The following is a 21,925-nucleotide window of genomic DNA, read 5'->3' as shown; positions in this document are numbered from 1 at the left end:
CTTACACAGAATCTTGTAATCCAGATTAAGCAACCAGGTGGGTCACCAATTACATTTCAAAAATAATTAATTGTGGTAAAGTATCCTTTGGTATTCTGATTAGGGGCAGCAGAATTGGGAGGCTGGGGACAGAGTGGATAGGCCCCATCACATTTTGGTGAAATAAATATTTGTGCAAAATTAAAATGCAGTCCTAATGTTTAGAAATAATATTCAGACTCAAAGATAAAACACAGAAACAGGCCCTTCAGCCCACCAAATTTACACCAACCATCAAGCACTCATGTTTACACAAATCCTACCTTATTTATTCTCCCACATTCCCATCAACTATCCTTCTCCCCAACCCCTCAGATTCTGTTCTGGGGAATCTGGGGCCAATTTACCGTGACCAATGAACTACCAACCTGGACGTTTTTGTGAAGTGGGAGGAACCCCATAGTCACAGGGAGCACGCGCGAACTCCACACAGAGCTAGAGGTCAGCATTCCAGGTCTCTGGAACTGTTAGACAGCCAAACTGCTTTTGCGCCTGTGTGTCATATTTTATTTTTTTATATATTTGCACTATTGTTTTGCGTTAAGTATTGTAAACTGTACTCTAATGATTCATTACAACTGTGAGATATTTAAGTAGCGTTTAAATACAATACTGAGATACACAGATCTTCACATGGACGTTATAAACCACTACTCCCCAAAACCCTGCTCGTTCCTCCAGCTCCTGCAAAGCGTTTGTCGCCTTGGCCGAGGAGATGTCAGGCGCTGTGCTGCATTACGTCACTTTCTTCGTCTTTGAACGAGAGCAGCGATAGCTCTGGACCTCTGGGCGGCGCGGTCGCTTTTCGCCTGGTACTGGCTCATTGGAGGCATGAGACATTAGACCATGAGGCACTGGGGTAACCACGTTACAACGGTGTAGCGGGTGGGAGACTCCGCGGAAGTGGAACATCGAGGAGCAGAACGTTCGGAGCGACAAAGGAAAGTGGAACGCTGAGGAGCCGGACGTTCGGAGGCACAAAGGGAAGCGGAACACTGAGGAGCCGAACGTTCGGGGGAATAAAGGGAAATCGAACTGTGGGCGGGACCGTTCGGCCGTCCCACTCGGGCCAACAACCGCGCTGCCTACAGTAAGATTGCTAACTGGTTATTGACACGTTGTGACCGAGCCGTCCTGCCTGAGCACTAGATGAACTGTCGAATGTAGATCTGGTGCAGTATGATTGATTGTTCCAGTTAATAGAAATTACTGCTTTTCAAAAGGCGAGCATTATTGATTCCACCAGTGTAAAGCAGCAAGTGGGTTGTGAGTAGAAGAGTGTTTCACCGACAACTGTGGAACAGTCATGAAGTTCCACACTCACGTGTTTTCAGTTCAAACGTCGCAAAGAAAAGCAAAATGCTGCGGATGCTGGAAATTTGAAATGGAATAAAAATCCCAGAAAATCCTGGAAGTGTTCAGCAGATCGGGCAGGATCTGTGAGAGTAAAACCGATCTAACGCTTCTGATGATCTTTAATCGTGTTTATTTGGGTACTACTACAAAAAACAGACCATAGTTTCTGTGTATCTTGGGTGAGAATTCGAGCAGAGGCTTAATGTTGAAAAGAGTTGTGCTGCACAGTATGTGGAAATAGGACAGAACGTATAATCAGTGTACTCAGTTCTCTCTGCTTTTCTCTGGGTCTTACTCAAAAATATACATATGGCTGTTCCTTGTGTTGACTTATGACAACCTAGCGATATTAACTATTGTCGGAAGTGTGGAGAGATGTACCGTCGTGTTCAGTGTCTTCAGAAGAAGACAACGGAAAATTCCGAGACAAAACTTCACACTGCTAATTAAGTGGGGACACTTCACTGTTGTGGCTTTCCATTTATTGTAACAGCAGAACTAACGTTTGCATAATCCATTATCTCTTTGTTGTAAAGAACCTTTTAAGAAAAAATACCAGCGTTGTTGTTGGCTGGCATTTTTTATTCACTTTTAGTTGACAGCAGTTAAGAGAATAGAATACAAGTTGACATAAGGATCTACTTGAGGTTAAGTAGTGAATGTATATAAAATTCAGTGGTTGTTTCATGATATTTTTTGGCGATCATTAGATCTTGTGGCTTGAAAAGTGTTTGGTTCCACCACTGTAAAGTGGGTCAATGCTTATTTATGCTTGGAATAGTGTAACTTTTCTAACTTTGGTTTATTATTGTCACTTGTACTGAGGTACAGTGAAAAACTTGTCTTGCATACTGATCGTACAGGTCAATTCATTACACAGTGCAGTTACATTGAGTTAGTACAAGTAAAAACAATAACAGTACAGAGTAAAGTGTTTAACATCTGCCCAAGAGGGCAGTTGGGGCCCCAGTTTAATTTCTTGTCACAAAAATGGCATTTCTGACAATTCGGCAATACCCCGATATTACATGAGTGTCATTCTAGATCTTTGTGCTCAGCCCTTGCATTGCTATTCACTGAAAAGATTGATGGATACCAATTCCCTAGTTTCTTACACCTTCAAGGAGTATTGGTTTTGTAGGGGTATTCACTTGTGTGGTTGAAAATTGTTTAAGCTAAACTGGCAGGAGATGAATACCAGTATGGAGCAATAAACATAATGAATAAGGTGCACAAAGAAATGCAATTGGGAAGAAGCACTGTACTTGGCATGAACAGACTAGGAGAGACTGCACAAAAGACCACAACTGGTTTAGAATTCTTTTGTTTAAGTACCTTAATTGAAAAAGGGTTTGTAAATTGCAAACGGTTGTTATGTGGGAACACAATGGCAGAATTAAAATGCACCTCAATAAAGAAGTGCATGGCTGGGTACCTAATTTCTGTATGCGAAGCATTTCTGTAAAGAAAGGTGGGTAGTAGTACTGATTAATGAAGACATTAAAATGCTGGAGAGGGGGCTAAAGGATAGTATTTTCAGTTATAATTATGAAGCAACTAGAGAACTGTATTACTACTCTTAAACTTCAAAAAAAAATCAGTAGGCTATGAATTACAGGCCAGTTAGCTATCATTGACAAGATGCTCGGGTTGATCAGAGGAAATAGTTAATTATTTAGGAAAGCTGATACATAATTAAACCTATGACAATTGTAAATGGTAAATCATGTTTGACCAATTTGCTCAAGTTCTTTGATGTAACAGGAAGAGTTGATAGAGGGGAACTGTAGTATATTAGATTTCCAAAAGGCATTTGACAAGGTGCCACGTAAGAGACTGGTGCATCAGTTGAAAGCCTATGATGTTGGAGGAAGTGTGTGTAATGATGGATTTAAAAACTAGCTGAATTATTTTAAAAAAGCAGTTGGAATAAGTGAGTTCTTTTCAGACTGTAAGTGGGTAACTAGTGGAGTACTGCAGGGATTAGTTCTTGGCCCACAATCTCTTCCCTCCTTTTGCAGGCTGGACTGAATTTCATCCAATCTTGAAGATTAATTCACCTTTAAACCCTCTAAGCATCATGTCTATCCTCTTTATTTATGGAGATCTGCACTAGACTTTCATCTATTCTTTCACTGAATTCTTCAACTACAAGGTGTTTCCTGTGTGAATACTGATGACAAGTATTCATTTAGGATCTGCCTTTGCCTTCTGGCTCCATGTACAGATTGCCCATGTTGTCCCTAGTGGGCCCCACGCCTCCCCTGTTTATTCATTGCCGAAGATGTACCTATAGAGTGGCTTCAGATTTACCTTAAATCCTGTCTGCTAGTGATTTATTTTTTTAAATGACCTCTTAGTTTTCCTAATTTCCTTTTTAAGCACGTCCCTGCATGTTTTGTACTTTTGACAGATCTCCCATTACTAGTTCCCCACACCTGTCATGGGCTTCCTTTTTTTCTTTGTACAACCCTCAATATCCCTTGACATTAAGGGTTCATTATACTTGTTACATCTGGCTTTTACTTTTTGAAGGAACATATTGAACTCTTGCTATTTCTCCTTTGAGTTCTTCCCATTGTGCAGCTGTAGTCTTGCCTGCAAGTAGGTGTTCTCAATATACCTTTGAAATGACCTTCCTTGCATTAATGAAATTGGCTTTTCCCAAACTTAAGACCTTTTTATTACTGGACCCTCCCTATCCTATTCCATAACCACTACCTCCAAAATGCTTCCCCACTGACATTCCCTCCACCTGACTGGCTACAATCCCCAAGGTGTGGTCCAGTAATGCTCCTTCATTAATTTCTCTAATTTCCAGTAACCCTTCCCCTCTGACCCTCGCTAGTCTTCCCCCCCCCCCCCCCGTTTGTTTTCCTTGATTCGTGTGGCCTCCTCACCCCTCCCCACCATCATGACCTGCCCATCTATTCCCCACCTCCTTCCCTTTATTACATGGTCGGGACTGTCCTCTCTGACTGGATTCCTCCTTAAGCCCTTTGCCTCTTCTACCTATTATCTCTCAGCTTCTTGCATCACTCCCTTTCATCCACCCTCTCAGCTGGACTCTATCACCTGCCAGCTTGTGCCCCTCCCCTTGACCTCCTTATTCTGACTTTTGCCCTCTTCCTTTCCAGTCCTGATGAAGGGCCTCGACCCAAAACGTCGACTGGTTTATATCTCTCCATAGATGCTGCCCGACCTGCTGAGTTCCTCCAGCATTTTGTGTGTATTGCTTCAGATTCCAGCATCTGCAGAATCTCTGTGTCTCTCTGCTCCTTCCCTTGTTTGTCTATCTAAACATAGTGTGGCACAAAGCTCTCCTGGACACACACCTCAAAAATTCCTCCCCCTCTGAGCCTTTTAACACTGGGTAATCCCAGTTAATCTTTGGGGAAATTGAAATCCATCCTGTACAATAACTTTTTTTATTGCATCTGTCTATTTATCTGTTTCTCTATCACTTATTAACTGCTTGGTGGTCTGTAATACACCCCCAGCAAAGTGATGACCATTTTTGTTTCTAATCCCCACCCATATGGCTTTGTTTGCAGAGCCTATTAGGATATCCTCACTCAATATTGAAGTAATGCAATTTTTAACTGAGTGCAATACCTCCTCGTCTTTTTACACCCCACTCTGTCTGGCCTGAAGATTCTATACCATGGGATATTGACTTGTCCATCTTTCAACCTTGTCTCAGTGATGGCTGTAATATCATAAACCTCTGTTAATTAAAGCTTTGAGTTCACTAATTTTATTAGTTGGGAACTAATTGGTTTCCTGTGCAGGAAAAGGAGTCTGTGGATCTGATATGGTGGGCACTCAAGCAGACTACCAATGTTATTTGGCATAATGCATCAATACCAAATGCTTTCAAACAAGGTTAGTTGTGGGAAAAGCCCTTCTTGTCAAATCTTTCATGTATGATTGACCCTTTGGCCACACACTCCATGTTGTCCTACCTCCTTTGAGAATACATCTTTGGCAGGAAGGTCCGAGAAGAGAAGCAGGGATATTTGTCCAGATTCATCCTGGAGAGCTACATGACACAGGACTGTATAGGCTATTCCCAGAAACACCTATTGAGACAAATATCAATTGCTGTTGGGAACCATCAACACACAATGGAAGACTCTGGCATGTATGAAACTCGCTGGTCTTCCAGATCAAGATCCTGACCTTGACCGAGTGCTGAAAACTGGTGTGCTTTTAGGTTCAGGACTATGTGTTAAGGGATGTGGTGAAGCTGGATGCAGCCAGCCTGCTGTTGCACCCAAATTAGTTGGGATCTATCTTCGAACTCTGAGGATGATTTGTTTTAAGGTTGTAAATAAATGATGATGGGTTATGTCTTGCTGTTTTTAAAAAAAAATTGAATAACATGATCTTTTATGAAAATGTTAACTTTATCATTTGATTTATTTCCAATTTATTTTTCCCGAATAAAGTATATTTTGAAGTAGAAAACAATGGGCCTTGCTATTGCTGTGTGTTCATTAATGGAGCAGAGAGACATCTGTTGTGCACCATGTCCATGACTTCATATTCTGACAGGTCATTTTGGCCCATTAATTCTATGCTGGCTCTCAGGCCAATCCCATTTCCGCCCCCACTAATTTTCCTGTAACCCATTTCTCCATGGGCTATCCACTTCCTCCAGATTCTATCACTCAGCTGTATACTAGGGCAACTTGCAGTGGCCAACTGACCCACCAAACTGCACATCTTTGGGATGTGGGGAGAAACCCATGTGGTCACAGGGAGGGCACTCAAACTCCATATAAGATAGCACCAGAGGTCAGGATTGATGGAGCTGTGGGACAGCTACACCGCTGTGCTGCCCTTAAGTGAGGAGCTTGTTCAAAATTTGAACCCAGGGCCTCTTGCACTTCAAGCCAGATGATGTCCTCAGCAAGAATCATACCCCTAGACCAGCACAGCATGTCCATGGTCAGTCAGGATTTTCCCCTTAGTCTCATGAGAAAATATTCCAAAAATTTTTAATACTGTTAAGACAACCCTATTTCTCAGAATGAGCAACTTTCTGAGAGTATTAAATTAATGGGTAAATGTTTGAAGACTTGAAACTATTATGGGAAATGTAGCTGCTATGTTGTCAATGACTGTGTCCTGCAAACTACATTATTATAACGATCAGATGGTTTGTTTCAGATGTTGATTGAAGGATGAATATTGACCAAAACGATGGGAGAATTCTGTGCTTAAAAATGGTAGCATGAAATTCCTTTATCTACGTTAGCAACCAAATGGAGCCTCAGCTTTCCTCCAGTAGGGCAGAACTCCTTTAATACTAAACCAGAATCTTGATGTATTATTTTTAATCTCTTGTATGTGGAATTGAAAGGAAGAAAGTTAATTCCTGCCACAGCTTGATCTGGTCATTTTGGAGCAGTTAGTCTCTGCTTTTCCCACTGTTGTTTATTTTTAGGTGCTGAGGTGCAATGGTGTTGCCATTGTTTAAAAGTTGCCTGTGTCGTCTGTTGGCTTCAGCACCCGGTTTAAAGTGTAAGAATTCTCAGACCACATCATTGATCAGCTTGTATATGGGCACAGTGTCAAAAAGTTGTTATTGCGAGCTCTCCAAGGGAGCTGCTGAGTGTATTGGTTGGGTTGTATTTTATTTGAGTAAAGCTCTCCACTTGTCATTGATTGTTAAATCTCCTTCAGGAGCTATGGGATTCAGAGCTCTACAGCCTCCTGTTCCCACTTCCCACATTATTTTTCAGCTTCACAAAATGCTTTCGTTTGAATAATGTTACGTATGCTTTTCTGTGGTCTGATTACTTTGAATATAGATCAAATCATTCTCCTACGTGTATTCCAGTTAAGGTTTTCAGTAGATTGATAGGCAAGGGAGCACATAACAGTTCATCTTGAGAAATTTGATGTAACCTGAGCACCTGTGGTAGGGATTAATGCATTTGAAAGTTGTTTTCTTCAAGCAGCTTGTTATCAAGATTATGCCAATGGGATTGGTGCTATTAAGCTGAGTATGAATCAATGGTAATGCCAGAGGAGCAACATCCTTTCTGAGCAGTTCAGCACCAAACATTGATTCGTGTACAACAGTCTGATGCAACTTTGCATTTGTTTTCGCAGATCTGCTTCCTATGTGACTAACCCCATCTCAGATTATTTCATTTTGGCTTCTTGTAGTATATGCCCTTCTGGTGGATTTCTCAATGCTGTCAGCATCATGGACCTGTTGGATAGTGCTCCTACACTAATTCATCCAGCTTGTTCATGTTTCATAAATACAAACTTGTCCTTTAAAACCTTTCATTGTAGACTGAGCCAAGCCCCTCTTTCATATGATCACTTTGAAAAATGAGGCAAAGAGTCAGAGGGAGCAAATTTAGGACTCTAGGAGGAGCTCCCCAGCCTGTGAGCAGACCCTGGTGCTCTGACACAAGTGTCCATAGACACATTACCTTCGAATGGTTGACTCTTGTCTAACAATTGGGATAACACATCCAGCTATTTCTGATTGCTTTCATTCAGCTTGCATTAATATGGTTTGAATACTTTTGCAGAAGACAGAAACCTTATTTGGGGAGAAACTGCTCTTGACTAGCATATAACCCAGTTCACTGCTTTCAGGACAATGAAGTACAGATCCTCAGCCCAATTCAACTCCAGTAGCAATCAAATACAAATACAGTTTTGAGGAGCAAGTACCAGTCTGAGGCTCGAATTTCAAGAACTTGACTGTCCTCACACATGATCTGATGATTCTTCATCTTAATCTTCAGAAAACTAGTTGCACGCAAGAGGGAATAATTTATTTCCCCAGCTGGTAGTTTTTAAAAAAAAAGTAGTGTACTTGGCTTGTCCAATTGTCTTAATTTGATGAGGAGCTGTATTTTGTCCTCTTGACCTTTTTAGAAGAAAAAATCTAAACGTTTCAAAGAACAACAAAGATTAAGGTCAATCTGGTGTCAGAAGCCATAAAGATTGAAGAAATTGTAAGGGAAGCAAATGAATTTGAGCCTGAATGGTAATTGCAAGCTTTGCTTGTAAAAGCCTGACTGTTGTAGGATGGAGAGAAGATTTGGGGATGGGAAGAGTACTGCACTTGTAATAGGGAGGTACAAGGTTGGAGATGGTTGGCAAGCAAGATCATAGACACTTAATCATTAAAATTAAAATTCATAACTTGAGGTTTATAGATATGCACAGGTTCACCCTGTGGTGTTTAGGACATGTACATTTGTATGTGCCGCTCCAGAAGCCAGCAAATTTAACTCCCTGCATGTGTCCATTCTTGAAAGTCCTAAGAAATATGAAACTGTTCCATGGGGTTTTTATTGTACCATCATAGGATGGTATGTTGGTTAGTCTATTTGGGGGTAACAGTCAGGTACTGATTTGGAAGGAAATTTGACAGGAGAACCGTTTAGAAACTAAAAACACACAAATTACTTGAGGCGGTGGGGAAGGATGGGCTGTTGCGATTAATCTGGGCAAAAAATGTTGTGCCACCAGGAGAAGGAAAACTGAAGTTGTTTTTAAACTTTGAAGATGGAAATTATTACTTAAAACCAGATGTGCCTATTTTCAGGAAGAATAAAAATTGTGTTTGTAGCTCTTTCTTGCTGGGGGAGAGTGTTTGAATTTATAAATGCACAGTTTAATGTGGATAAAATTTAATTGGCAAATCACGTATATCAAACAGATTTCTGTGTTTGTGCAAATAATATGCTCAGCATGAAATGAAATTTAACCTGTATCACAGAATTACAACTTTGTGCTCCAAGGTATTCTATTTCCCTTTTTTTCTTTTTCTTGCCTTGTTTCTCTCTGATGTAATCCCTGCTGTGATTGTAGTTTCATGGGTAATGGTAGATATGCAGAAATTCATCAAGTTGGATCTTGGAATCTCATGGACCATGAGACAGTTTAGTTGAAACCTGACTTTAATTTTAACAGACAACCATTGATCTTCTTGGAGCAGAAAAGGTTAGGGCTGGTAGCCAGGGGGCATTGGTTTGAGATGCTCTGTAAAAGAACTGGAGGAGTGATGAGCACTTATTCTTCACAGCATGTTGTGATCTGCAATGCACAAAGCAAAGATGGGAGAAGCCAATGTAATAGTAACTTTCATTTGAGAACTGGGTAATTAGTTGAAAAAGGGAATTTTAAAAAGAAAACTGCAGGTGCTTTGGGTAAAGGCAGTGAAGTGGGGCTAATTGGATTGCTCTTTACAGAAAGAGGACCAATAAATTTTCTTGTACATGTTACCAAATTGACGAGTTACTGGTATTGGTTTATTATTGTCACTTGTACAGAGGTACAGTGAAAAACTTGTCTTGCATACCGATCATACAAGTCAATTCATTACACAGTGCAGTTACATTGGGTTAGTGCAGATTACATTGATGAAGTACAAGTAAAAACAATAACAGTACAGAGTAAAGTGTCACAGCTACAGAGAAAGTGCAGTGCAATAAGGTGCAAGGTCTCAACAAGATAGATCGTGAGGTCACAGTCCACCTCATTGCATAAGGGAAACCGTTCAATGATCTTATCACAGTGGGGCAGAAGCTGTCCTTAAGTCTGGTGGTACATGCCCTTGGGCTCCTGTATCTTCTACCTGATGGAAGAAGAGAGAATGACCCAGATGGGTGGGGTCTTTGATTATGCTGGCTGCTTCACCTAGACAATGAGAGGTAAAGACAGAGTCCAAGGAGGGGAGGCTGGTGTCTGTGATGCGCTGAGCTGTATCCACAACTCTCTGCAGTTTCTTGCAGTCCTGGGCAAAGCAGTTGCTCTACCAAGCCTTGATGCATCCAGATAGGATGATTTCTAGGGTGCATCGATAAAAGATGGTGAGATTCAAAGGGGACAAACAGAATTTCTTTAGCCTCCCAAGGAAGTAGAGGCGCTGGTGAGCTTTCTTGGCTGTGGCATCTATGTGATTTGACCGGGACAGGCTATTGATATTCACTCCCAGGAACTTGAAGCTCTCAACCCTCTTGACCTCAGAATCATTGATGTAGACAGGTGCATGTCCACCGCCTCCTTTCCTGAAGTCAATGACCAGCTCTTTTGTTTTGTTGACATTGAGGGCAAGGTTATTGTCATGACACCATTCCACTAAGCTCTCTATCTCCTTCCTGTACTCTGATTCATCGCTGTTTGAGATATGGCCTACAACAGTGGTATCATCTGCAAACTTGTAGATGGAGTTAGAGCAGAATCTGTCCACACAGTCATGAGTGTATAGGGAGTAGAGTAGAGGGCTGAGGATGCAGCCTTGTGGGGCACCGGTGTTGAGAATAATTGTGCCGGAGGTATTGCAGCCTATTGTTACTGATTGCAGTCTGTTGGTCAGGAGGTCAAGGATCCAGTTACAGAGGGAGGTGTTGAGTCCTAGGTCTCTGAGTTTGGTGACAAGTTTGCTTGGGATTATTGTATTGAAGGCAGAGCTGTAGGCAATAAACAATAGTCTAACGTGGGTGTACTGATCTAATATGAAAACTGTATTTCTGTGCAGGCTTCTCAAATAATTCTTGTGGCTCTTTTTATACGAGATTTATAGTTTGATTGTCAAGATAAAGTCAATCAATCTATTTGTACCCAGGTATGTGTGTGCCCTTTTTGTAGTTGATATTTCGCACAGTTGATTGGCCATTGTGTTTGAGTGAGTCAGCAGACTGTGTTCTTGCCGAAGGATTAATGGGTTTTTGATTTTGACTGATTTCCCCATGTCCAAATTTTACTTGTATCCAACAATACCTGTGCGTGTGTGTGTAAGAAAATAATGTAAGCTGTGTGAACCACTTGCATATGCCTGTTGACCTTCTGCTAATCTTAACAAACCTTGATTTGTAGACGTGGCTTTGAACTATAGAGTTTGTCAGAGAGCTGAGTAAGTAGCATTTCCGTTTGTACATCCCATTTGTAATTCCATCATTACATGCAATGCCATCTTTTAGTTCCAAGTATGTGTGGGCTTGTCAATAAAAATGCTCACCTGGACTGGTCTTGAGAATAAATATTAGAAGAGTGCAAGAATCATAGCATATATTTAACCGTGGTAGCAATACAAAACCTTGTTATACCAGGAGACAGAAAGGAACTAGGTACTCCTTGGGGTCGAGGTTTCCTCTGAGCGAATTTGGGTTAACCCCAAAGATGTATTTGAGATATGAGATGATATTAGTTTTCCAAGCCAATCCCACCCCGATGTGTTTGTCCTCTGATGCTATTCTAGTGAAGCTGAATGTTGACTTGAGAAAAGGTTTGCACGTTATGGCTTTGAGGACTCAGTTCTGAATTCAATAATTCAAGATAATCAACCATTTCTGTGGTGTTTCACATTGCTAGTATTCATTTTTTTTCCTTTCTCCTGTTCTAGCATTTTGGATTTCAATAGTTTGCTATTTACTGCTCCTCCAAACAGACCTTTATCATCCTCTGGAATGGACAACACCACCACTTTTATCATTTAGTCTCTCCTGACCACTGTGTAATTGACCTCCCCTTTTGTTCTCCAATTTCTCTGCAACTTAAAATTTGTTTTATTTCTAACCTTTTGCAGTTCTGATAAAAGATCCTTAACTTGAAATATTTACTGTTTTTCTCTCTCTCCACAGATGCTGCCAATCCTGTTGGACATTTTTAGTTTTGTATGTTAGATGGCAAATTTTCTTCAGATCAGTAGGCCAAGTACTGTTGCTGTTAATAAAATGCATACTTGCCTCCATTATGTTACGTAATAAGATTTAGATGTTTTCTGGGAGCTTGTACTTCTGCTGAATATGCCTGAAGGAAAGTGAACTCTGAGTAAACAATCTTTCTCAGATATTTAGCATTTTGTTGAGGTAGAGTTTTCTCGCCACCGAGTAAAGTGAGTCTTGTTACCAATATGCAAAAAAAACGCGCTGTCAGCGCTGTATATTTTTAAAAAAAAGTCTGAGTTTGACCTTGGATACAAACAAGTTCTTAGAATAAGTTGTAAATTACATCTGTATGACTAAAAGGACAGAACAGTTAAAAGATGGTTTCCAGGAACATGTGTATAGAAGACCATTCAGCGCCTCAAAAATGTCCTTTGAAGTCATGCTTGATCTATATCTTGAGCAATACTTTTATCTCCCTCTTTCCATTTTCCTTTGAATGATTTTATCATATTAGAATACAAATCTAAATCTTTGAGTTTCATTTGGCGTAATATCCACAGCTTTTTGAAGATGCCAGTTCCAGGTTTCTACAAGATTTTGTGTCGAGAAAATGAGAATTCAGTTCATCTTTAACTTGCCATACTCTAACGTTAAGGTCACACCACCTCACTGTGAACAACCCCAGGAGAGGAAATCTACCCGATGAAATCCTTGCATTGTTTCAAGCAGCTGTGTTTGATCACCTCTCGATTTCTGATTTTTTTTCTTCTTGAAGTGTCCTGGACCTGAGATGTTAATTATTTCTCTTTCCACAGATGCTGCCTGACCAGCTGAGTGTTTCTAGCATTTTCTGTTTTTATTTCACATCTTCAGCATTTGCAGTTTTTTTTTGATTTGCAAAATAAGAGCAGGAGTAGGCTGCCAGTCCCTCAAGCCACCATTCAACATGATCATGGCTGATTTGCTCAGGCCTCAACTCATTTTCTGTGCCAGTTCCTGTAGTTTTCATTTTCCCCCACCTTTCAAAATGTGGATACAGATGCTCGAGTTTTCAGTGAAGGTCGAGCCTCCTCTTTAAACACTTGCAATGATCTAAGCTCCACAATCTTCTGGTGTAGAGAATTTTATGGCTGGTTGTTGGTGATCGTGGTGCTGACTGATGTGCTTGCTCAAGAGCCAGATGGCTTAATAACCATTGTTGTTATCAAGGTAACTATTTTCATTTGGTTTTTAAGAAAATGAGTCTTCAACTATGTAGCTAAGACATTACAGAGCTTGGGTTTACAATTCTGTAAGCAAAGCTGATGCAACTGGAATATATTTCAGTGATCAGTTGCTGCAATTTCAGTGAGCTAAATGTTTATGCCATTGCAGCTTCTCCAGTTAAAACCAAGCTTTTGGCATCCCACCAATAAAACTGAAATATTTGAGCCCCTTCACCAGCTCCCTATAGGCTCTGCAGCCCGGCCAGTCTGGTTAGAATCGCAAGACATTTGCAGCCAGGAATAAATAACGAAAAGTGTAATTAGTTTTCAGTCTAGTCACTCCTCTGCCAGTGTCTCTTAATTGCTGCCCTTGGGCGGCTCTTTCACCTTGATGGAAATTGGGTTGATTCTCAGGAGAAGTGAGATGGTATCTGCTATCACTGTGGATGAAGTGCTTTGAAATGAGGTTCAGAAAGAAGCTGCCTTGTTTGAGACAAATTCTGCATGACATTTGTGCAGTGATCCTGACAGAAAGCAGCTCTTTTATTGTGAGGTTTCAGATGCTTGACCGGTAATGGGTTCAAATTATGTTGTACCTTTCATTATCAATGCATAAAGGTGATTCCCTGTTCATCATTTTTAAAAAAAGGTTAAGAATGGAAGTAATTGTAATTAGAGTGATTCAGCCCAACTTTCACAAATTCATGAGTCTCGTCATATACAAGAAAAAAAAATATTTGCTTCATCGAGAACTTTGTGGTTGTCATCACTGACACTGACTTCAGAGGACTGAATGCTAAAGTTCTATTGAGTGAAGGTTCCACATGCGGACTCATGATTCTCAGTTCCATGACATTGCAATCTCTTGACCCATCCACTGCCTCCATTGTTTGCTTCCTTGTTTGTCCCATTCTGGAGAAGCTGAAGTTTTTCTGTAAATTACACAAAGACAAAACATCATGACCTTCAGCACCATCACACATTCTGCTCCCTGTTCAGTATTTTCAGTAAGAAGCAACCTACCTAACCTTGACACCAGTTTCTAATCTCTTGTGCTCTCCATCATGATGACTGCCAACTTGAAGTTCTGTAATATTGCCCTTCTCTTTCCCACCTCAAGCCGTTTTCTCTTAAACCCGTCATCACTGTTAAATTTCAAATTTATCTTTTGCAGTACTCCTGTTTTGCCTCCATGTTCCAGCCTGCACAAACTCAACCTTCACTGAAAACTCGAGCATCTGTATCCACTCACTCAGTCAACCCTGCGTTCAACAACCTGCATTGATCTCTCTGTGCCTCAGTCATATAATTTCGACACCAGGAATAAAATTGCGGGACATCTTTTCACCTCCTTTCTACCAAATCTGTGAGAACTCTGTGTTGCTCTCCTCCTACCTTCTCATGTGCCCCACTTCCTTTGTTCTTCAGTTGTGCCTTCTGAGCTCTGAAATTCCCTAAACCTTATCATTCCCCTCTCAGGATGCAAGACTGCTTTGTCCTGGATAATTTTGAGCTTTGTATGATGCAGCTGTACCCATCCAAGTCAATTTTATTTCTATAAGTAATGGAGAGGCTGTTGGAACTCAGGAGATGAGTCCAGCTCATGAGAATGTGTCAGCCGTAATTTAATCTTTAGTTCGGTTCAGTTTCTGACCAAATGGAATCCTAAGATGTTCACTGGTGATGGAATTTAATATTGTCCAGAATACTGTGAGAACTTCTTTGAATTGTAGTTTGCATATTTTATGTCAAGCTGAGAAAGGACTGGTAGGGTTGCTGATGTAAAGTTGTTATGTGACATTCAGCATTGTTTTGAGCTTACCTTATGCCATAAGGCCATTGATTTTTCTGTTTTTATGATGATCCTCTGCTCATTCCACCAGTCTCAACATTTCCATTACTTTCATTAATCTTTGTTCAAATCTGAGCGTCACAAATTGAATTTGCCAGTATTTTTGTCACTGATATTTTGAGACTTCAGTGGATTGATTTACTTTTGTACAATTAGTCATTTGACCCCGGTAAATTGGGACATATTGAGAGGAGGAGAGAAGGCTTCAATTGATAAATATCTACCTACCAGGGATGGCCTTTTCAGATCTGCTGGGACCAGAATTTTAAGATGTGGATTGCCTTTGTTCAGTGTGCTAAAGAATGTGGGTATTGGCCTACTCTGTGTGTACAGAACAGGCTCTCTACATTTTAGACAGTGCAAACATGTTTTAGTACTTTGGCATCAGTCACCTTGCATGGCTTGGTTCATTCGTATCCTGGCTCAACCGATTGACACCAGAGATTAAAAATTCGATCTGAACAGAAGAAATAGATAATGTTATTCAAGGAAATCATTATTCAGTTGCTTCAGTGAAGCAAATCATGGAAAAGCAAAACTTCAGAAATATTCCAGCCCTGAGAGCTATCCTCCCTTCACTGCTTTGCAGCTACACTGACGGAAGCAATGATGAATATTCATTGGTTTAATTTGCAATGTCAGGATTGACTCAGTTTAAAGCTGAACGAGTGTTTTGAATAGTACGATAATGATTCTGCCCAATTTAATAATTACTATTAATTATCCAAAACAAAACTAATGGTGATTGATGAACTGTGGTAGGAATCTTGTGCAGACTGAAGATGGCTGTATTCACCAATAATCATCCATTTGGGCTAGTTATTAAGCTAGTGCAAGACTACATCATTCTAAAACTGGGCAGATTTTTGTAATTTTTACTTCTCAGCTCTTGCATTAATATAAATTACCAAAACTTTGCCAAAATGTTATGGCACACTTTTAAATGAGTTTTATTAATTTGAAAGGCATTCATGGGTGATGATAGATCTTGTCTTTTTGAATACAATTTCTGGCAGGGAACGCCAATTACATTATTGAAATTTGTTTTCCCCTCCGCTGCAGTCCAAATGTGAATAATGAAATCACAAAGCTACAATTTACTTTGAATTCTTTTGTTTTCCCATAGACTGTGATTCACTGATGGGGAATTTTTTGAACAAATGTTAATTAATGTATGGATTGGTTTTACAGGCAAGCTTCAATGTGAATGGGACCAGAAGATGATGTGAGAAGTGAGGAAGTGCAGAGGCAACAATATATGCTGCCTGACCTCTTGAGTTCCTCCAGCATTTTGTGTGTGTGTCTATTGCTCCAGATTTCAGCATCTGCAGAATCTCTTGTGTCTCTGAAGTGCAGAGGTATTTGCTGCATAATGCATATTTCTTAATGGACAAAACCATGAGCATTTTTTATTTCAAAAATAAAGTATTCATAATATATACAAGTACAAAAGAAAAAACAGTGCCTGGCTCTTTACATTCATAGTGTCATTCAGTCTATATATGCACAGTGTTATTGGTTTTATATATCAGTAGTGTTAGTTTTGTGTACATAGCACCATTGCCACTCATGATCTGCTGGGGTGATACAATCTTCAGTTGTTTGAGCAGCTTCCACACCAGACACAGCTCCTCAATTTCCAGTGGAAGAAGGACCCAGCGACTCAGGTTCAATTCCCGCTGCTGTCTGTAAGGAGTTTGTACCATCTCCCTGTGTCTGCATGGGTTTCCTCCAGGTGCTCTGGTTTCTTCCCACATTTCAAAGACCTACAGGTTAGGAAGTTGTGGGCATGCTATGTTGGCGCTGGAAGCATGGCAACACTTGCGGGCTGCCCCCCCCCCCCCCCCCCCCCCCAGAATACTAAACAATAAAAAAGCATTTCACTGTGTTTTGATGTACATGTGACTAATAAAGATCTTAACTTATCAGTCCTTCCCCACACAGCCTTTGTATTGGCTACACCAAGCTTCAGTGTACTCCTTAGTACATAGTCCTGCAGCCTGGAATGTGCCAGTCAGCATCATTCCCTTAGGGACATCTCATTGCACTGGAAGACCGACAAATTTTGGGCAGACCAAAGTGAGTCTTTCACCGAGCTGCTGCTGATCTTCCAGCAACACTTGGTGTCTATCTTGGTGTGTACCTGGGAACAGCCCGTAGATCGGAGAGTTGTACAGCTGCTTGAGATGAACCACAACAAGCCACCTTTGCATTCCTGTTCCAGACCCTTTTTCCATATATACAGCCCGCAAAGAGGTGTGCAACCATCTCATCCTCATCACAGCTGTCCCAAGGGCAGCATATGTTGGGAGTGAGGTTCTAACTGTACAGGAAAGATCTGATGGAGGGCCCTTGGTGTTTGTTGGTGAGTTCTAGTGGTTCTGCCAGATGATTTGGACAGTCTGCTCAGAGAACCATCCCACAGGATCCATTGTGTCTTGGTCCCACAGAGCTTGCAGGACATTTCTAGACTGACCACTGCCTAATGGACTTGTGGTTATGGGTGTTTATCTGGAAGAACTTTTCCATGAAGGACAGGTAGTGCAGTAATGTCCAGCTGACTGGGATATTGTGCAGCAGCGGGGCCAGGCCTATTCTTTGCAACACTGGGAATGGGTAGCACTTCAGCATGTAGTGGCACTTAGTGCCCTCGTACTGAGGTTCCAAGCAAATCTGATGCAGTCACACAAAGGTGGTCATCAAGGTGAGGGTGATGATGGTTTGGTTTTTGCCCCTACTGCCCAGGGACTTGTGCTTTGCAAATCCATAAGATAGAAGCAGAATTAGGCCATTTGGCCCATTGAGTCTGCTCTGCTGTTCAATCATCGCTGATTTTTTTTTCCCCTCTCAACCCTATTCTCCTGCCTTCTCCCCCATAACCTTTGATGCCCTTACTAATCAAGAACCTATCAACCTTGCTTTAAATACACACAATGACTTGGCCGCCACAGCTGCCTGTGGCAATGAATTCCACAGATTCACCACCATTTAGCTAAAGAAATTCCTCCTCATCTTTGTTCTAAAGGGACGTCCTATTTTGAGGCTAGTCCTAGACTCTCCCACTACTGGAAACATCCACTCTATCCAGGCCTTTCATCAGACCTGTTCCATCTTGGATTCCCAGATGAACTGGAAAATGGCTTGGGTGATGCCAGGGTAGAGGAGTGGGGAATGGGCCACACCTGCACCAGGCACAGCAATGCAGAGAGTTCCTCGCTTCAGGTTCTTACCAGTTATTGAGAAGGAGTACTGCTTCTACAGTCCCAATTTTTGTTTAAACTTGCTTGTCCACTCCAGTCAGTATTTGTTGTATGTCTCAACCCCTCGGAGTCAGTTACCCAGTACCTTTGGGTAGTCAGACCTGACAGTGAAAGGGATAGAGGACCATTTGGGTGAGTTGCCAAAGAGCATAGCCTCACTCCTCCTGCAGTTGGCTCTGGCCCCTCATGCCAACTCAGGTCGCTGATGCTGATCAATCAGTTCAGATCGACTGTGGGTCTGAACAGAAGACAATACCGATGTCCATGTACAGGAAGGCTTTGATCTGAGTGCCCTTGTGGCCCGATGTTATCACTCTTACATCCATGTCCTATTTGATGGAATCCTTTGCTGAATCCATGCAATACACAAACAAGTGGGGAGAGTGGGTGACCCTGCCCTACTCCAGACTTGATGGGGAAGCTATCTGTTTCCCACCCAATGATTTGAACTGCACCACAGATATCTGTGTAAAGCAGTAGAATCCAATTTCAGATTCCCTCCCCAAAACCATCATGGAGAGCACATCCACCGTGTATGCGTGTGATATCCTGTTGAAGGCCTCCTCCTGGTGCAAACTAACCAGGCAAGTGTCCATCCCTCCAGCACAGGGCTGTCAAAGATTTTCCTGCTAGATACAGCACAGGTTTGGTCTGGGTGGATCACCTGTCCCTGAGCAGACTTGACCTGCTTGGCAATAGCCTTGGATATGTTCTTATAATCCCCATTCAATAGTGAAATGGATCCCCAACCCCTGATGTCCTCCTCCTCCCCCTTCTGTTTGTAGTTGAGGGTGATGATGCCCCCTCTCATGAATTCTGACATGCTGCCAGTCAGGCACGTAGTATTGTATGCTTGCAGCAGGCGCAGGCCCATCCTGTCCCACAGAGCCGAATACAATAGCCTTGAGCACAATTACTAAGTGAAAAGAGTGAATTGTTGGTTGATGGACATAAAATCCTAATCCCTCTCAGGCTCTAAGGTGTAACTGCAGTTTATATTTGTGTTGACTGAGTGTAAAATTACTTTCTTGCAAATTAAAGTTGTTAATCTTGTTTTAGAGATCTGTAGGAACAAAATTATTTTTGGTAGTTGCATGGGCTTCTTGCATTTTGTGCCTTAACTGAACTCGTGTTCAGTTTCTGCGATTGATATGGATTTCACATCAAGATGCTGGAATGAAAGATAAATATCAAATTCAAAATTCAATAGCAGTATTATTTATCCTTTGAGTTTACTCTGTCAAAAAAAACGTGAGCCTCAAACTCTTCTGTCCCAGACAGTGATGGGGTCTCATACTTGATGCTAAAGGCTGCTTTTACTGGGCTGAAGTTTGATGTTAGACCTGCAATATACGGTGAGGTAGTGTTGCCTGGGGTCAAACAGGATACATTAATGTAATTTGCTGACTTCGTATGATACAAGCCACTTTGCTTCTTTCCAGCTTTCACATACCCAGAATCCTTTTGTCAGGCAATATGGTTTTGGTTATAATCTACTTATCCGGTTTACTGAAATAATAAAACTTGGCAGTTGTGAAGATCAGTATACAGATTCTCTGACTCCGTAATGTATTCAAAAAAGAGATCAGGTGTGTTTCTTTGAAAAATCTTCTATTGATACGGAGCCTGGGCCAGTATCTGTCACAGAAAATTTATGCCTTACCTTGGGTCCATCTGCTGTTTTATTTCATATTGGTGAAATATCTACTTCACTGCCTATCAGATAATTCTCTTGGCTGATGAGAGAGCTGTCAGTCAGCCACTTTCCCCAGAGAAAACCTTTGGAACTGTATCTGATGTGCAAACTCGAGGTGATATGTTACAGTCAATTGAGATTTAATCACTAATCAAAAACCTAATGGTACTTGGCAGGTTTCTTGCAGAGCAATTTTGATTGACAGTCCTGCCTTTGGGAATGATAATACATATGTAGCATCCTGCAGGGATTTAGTAACCACTCAATCTCTTTTTGGGGTGATTGCTAATACCTAGCAGTTTTCTAATATCTAGTAATGGATTTTTGGACCTTTTACAGTTAATAGAGGTGAAATCGTAAGCATCTGATTAAAAACAGATACAGTACTTACAATGTAGAAAGAGGTCCACGGTGGTCTTTATGCTCCATTCATGCCTTCTCTCAACACTCTTCATCAAGGTCCATTAACACTTCCTTTTTTTCCCCTTCCTGTGAGTTTATCTATCTATAGAACGCATTTATACAATTCATCTCCACTAATCCTTGTGAAATTCTACACTCAAGCTACTGTCTGGCTGAGTAAGATTCTCCTAAATTTATCATTGGAGGTCTTTGTAACTGTCTTTTAATTCTGGCCCCAAGTTCTCGTCCTGCCCTACAGGTGAAAACATTTTCTGATCTATCATATCCCTGCTGACTCTTAAAGACTCTTGTCATGTCACCACCCACCCTTTTCCAGAGAACCCCCCACCCCCCCCCCTTTTTTTGATAAATGCATTTGTAGGCTGAAATTAAAAGTTTCAGTTCCTCAGGCTTTTCCGTTTGGGTAATTTCACACCTTGAAAACTTTGAGCCTTTTATTTAACATCTCAACATTTCATTATTTATTGACTATTGTAGACGGTCCTCATTTTAGTTGATATTCAGTCTTTTGATTGATAAACCTCCCAATTCTGGTATTATTTGGTGAATATTCTATGCTACTTTTCCAATGCCTTCATATCCATTTTCTCATATAGAGACTAGAGCAGTTTACAGCACTCAAGTGTGATCTAACCAAGGTTCAATATAAGCTCAATGTGACTTTCCACTTTTCAACTCTACTCTCCTTGAAATGAACTTGATGCTTTGCTTCTTTTAGGAATTGCCTTATTAAACTTGCATTGTCAGATGTAGCGAATTACATTGTTGGCTTAGGTTGTGGTACAATTTTTTGCGATGGAAGGTGCTTTCACCAAATTAGTTCCAATGTAGTCAGTGATATGGAGAAGAAGGATCCCAATGATGTCTGATTTTTGCTCTCGCTACATGTGTATTTTTTTACTTGTCTGGATCCTAGATTCCTTAGTACCATAATCCAATTTGGTTATATATTTATGGACTCTTGTGGCTCCTCTTTTTTTCCTCCAGTACACAGAACCTTATACTTATCTATTGAACTTGAATTTCTATCATACTTCTCGTGATGTCAATGCTCAAAGCACTTCAAAGCTAATTATGTTCTTCTCAGCAAAGCTCACAGATGTAATGCAGCAAACCTTTCATCAGTTTGAGGATATCATCACGCACAAATTGCACTGAGATTATTTATGTCCATTTCATTGATTTCGGTTGAGAGATAAGTATGGCCTAAAAGACTAGGTTTTACCCCACTGCTGTTCTTCAAACAGTGCTTTGTGACCTTTTATTCCCCCTTTTCCACAGCTAAGTTTTGAGAAGACCAATTGCATTACTTCAGTGTCATTCCGAATGACTTCATTTCTCTCACAAAGACTGTGGATCAGCAGCATATCTTCCTCAACATGGTTCACTGCCACACGGACAGTGCAGTGACCAACATAGCCTTCAAGGAACAATAAAGCCATGAC

The 21,925-nt window shown here is 41.0% G+C and overlaps 1 protein-coding gene across 1 annotated transcript in view; it reads left to right on the top strand.

Annotated features, from left to right (window-relative positions):
* Positions 1-480: 480 nt before the first annotated feature.
* Positions 481-21,925, top strand: part of shq1 (SHQ1, H/ACA ribonucleoprotein assembly factor) — a 114,972-nt gene continuing 93,527 nt past the window's right edge. The window contains 1 exon segment of the mRNA XM_052018776.1: positions 481-1,129. The gene's annotated coding sequence lies outside the window, so the exon portion shown is untranslated.

The sequence above is a fragment of the Pristis pectinata genome, chromosome 6, assembly GCF_009764475.1.
Source record: "Pristis pectinata isolate sPriPec2 chromosome 6, sPriPec2.1.pri, whole genome shotgun sequence".
Classification (NCBI taxonomy): domain Eukaryota; kingdom Metazoa; phylum Chordata; class Chondrichthyes; order Rhinopristiformes; family Pristidae; genus Pristis; species Pristis pectinata.
The sequence above is the reverse complement of the archived record's forward strand: the minus strand, read 5'-3'. Positions and strand labels throughout refer to the sequence as shown.